The sequence below is a fragment of the Lissotriton helveticus genome, chromosome 4_1, assembly GCF_964261635.1.
Source record: "Lissotriton helveticus chromosome 4_1, aLisHel1.1, whole genome shotgun sequence".
NCBI lineage: Eukaryota > Metazoa > Chordata > Amphibia > Caudata > Salamandridae > Lissotriton > Lissotriton helveticus.
Window position 1 is genome coordinate 768,547,697 of NC_136063.1, and position 2,724 is coordinate 768,550,420.

The window sequence follows — 2,724 nt, forward strand, 5'->3', positions numbered from 1 at the left end:
TTATTCTCACAGTTGCTTAACACCCCGGAGGCTTGTTTTGGTGTTAGTTCTTTTCTAACACTTGCCCTGAACCAGAGGAAATCTTTGTTTTTTAAACCCTTGGTGAGGGTGGTGTGTACCAGGAATATTTAAGTTGTATTTTATAACTGTACTGAATCTGTTGTTATGAATGTATCTGTTTTTATTGACATCATGTTTATAAGGACTGGATGTGCTTTTGTGAGTATTTCTAATGATCAGATAAGGCTACTGATTGATCAGCAATAAAAGTTCTATACTTTGTAGTTCCCCTTTCTCTGTTACTTCTACACCATACAATATCAGATCCTTTAAAAGTTAGTGTAATTAGATGATGGAAAAGGTCTGCTCTCAAACTGCATGCAAAGTAATAGCTTAAATGTTCCCATTCCAACTGTCTGCAGACCCCATGTGCTTAACTTTATAGTTCTCTAGATCCTGGATAAATTTAGATAAACCCTTGCTGAATGGACAGTTGTAACTACCCGTGTTAAAAAATCCATTTTATCTTTACTAAAAAACTGTCCATAACATTCTAAAATGAGGCATTATGGGGCCGATTATGATGGCAGGCGGACTCGAGTCCTCCTGCCATCATTGTAGTGACTGGGACCGCCTGCCTGTAAGGCGGCGGTCCCGCAATACGGATTATGATCTCAATCATGGTGGTCGCATCCAAGCCGTTTATCATTGCAGCGGGTGCTGCTGGCTGCCAAAATGATAAACAGCCATTTGTGCATTTCCCTGCACTACGAGGCAGGCACCACGCGGTGCCTGCCACTTAGTGCAGAGAAATGTAGGGGGTACCATGGGTACCCCCAAGTGCACCACCACCCCGCAACACAAGTGAGGGCCCGCAACAGGCCTCCAAATCCAATCCCAGCCAGCCTTTCCATCGCGGTAAACTGCTAGGCACCGCCACCATTTTACACATGCTGACTGCTCTGCCAGGCAATCGGAACGATTGCCTGTGGCGGAACAGTGGCGGGCGGTCTTTAGAACCACCATGGTACCAGAACGATTCCCCCTGCCATCATAATATGGTGGGGAGAAAATTGCTGTCCGATGGCGGAGAGCCCACCACCACACGACTTACGGTAACGGGTCCTACGCCATCATAATCACCCCTTTAGTTTTAATGAATTGCAAAACCCAAACTAGTAACTTCAATATTTCTCAGAATAGATATAGTTGAACCATTCTGAAACTAGTAGAATGAGTCCTAAAGTGTAAACAGACCTGCACAGTAAAGAGTTGTTCTAGATCTCCATAACTAATTAGCTGAGGCAGGGTAGGTAATGCCCGTTCAGATCTTAGATTGTATTTCGTATTGGGCTGAAGATAACGTGGATTCCATATTGTTCATTTGCCAAAATTGAAACTGGGGGACGTGACAACTAAGTTTATGAAGGAGTGATGGAGTTGTCTGCATGATCATTGAATGTTGGGCGAGGGAGTTTCCGCTATACTCTCCACCAGTCAGTCTCAGAGTTGTTCAAAATCCCAGAAATTATATTAACACGAACACCTACAATGGGAAAGTCTCTACAAGCAAAACAGTTTATATAACTACTCCAAGTGAGAGTGGCAACAAAGAGAAGAATTTAAGTACTGCTTTAGTTGTTCAAAACTAGCAAGCCAATCTATCTCTGAATCTAGGTTAGGAAAGCACAACAAAATAAGATTTAGCTGAAGAATAACCATTAAGAATTTAATTGTGATACCTGCAATGTAGCATAAGGGAAAACAACTGCCCTCTGGAGCATACTACAGATGAAGGCAACAGGTAGCAGAACTATCATTGCAACAGATTACAGGAGAAGCCGTGAAGGCAGTGAGTCCTTCATCATTAACCTTTCTGCACTCTGTCAGGGCTGACATCACTTTGACCAACTTGAGATCATGGAAGCTGTCTGATCCTCCTTTTTATACTCGTAACAACTTGGGGAGTGACTTAGAAAATGTTTTTTATGTGCAGATGGGAATTACTCCTGGAAATGTTGTTGTAAATCAGTATGAAGTTAAGTGTTGGTCAGACCTCAGCAGTCTGAACTGGACCCTTTACCTTTCCTGGAGGTACTTGCTATTTTGGAAAGGTTTTCAGTTCATGCTGAGCATGCATGGTTGTCAGGGGACTAATTTAAATCCCTAAAACTGGGATTAGCTCTACAATTATCTCCAGTATAATTGCATTCCTCGTATTTATGTTTTTTAAACTTAATTTATAGTATTCAATTAAGTGTATTTCATTGAACAAGTTGCCAACAAAAGAAAGAACTTTGCAGCAGACATACAAGGCAATTCAGAGTGTGGCGAGGTCTGGTGGTAGGGTAAGGTCTCAGCTATAAGTCTAGAGCCCACAAGTATTCTCACTTCGCGGGGAGGCAGCCCTACCTTCACCTGGGCATCCTGCCACGTCTCCCTGTCCGCTTAGTCTCCACCCTCCATATTTATGTTTTGTGCATTAAATAGTGAGAACTAAATATAATGCATTTGAGCAAAGAATGAGGCTCATACACATTTGAATGGATCTCAATAGCTACAGTTCAAGGTTCTCTGCTTTGGTAAATAATACTTGTATAGGGCACATGGTTGATGGTTGGCCAATTTTAATTAGAACTGATGAAAACATAATTGTTTTGATTCAGGTCTTTCAGTTCTGCAGAATAGTTTTTGACACTGATGAGCGAGGGAGGGGCAGGGTGG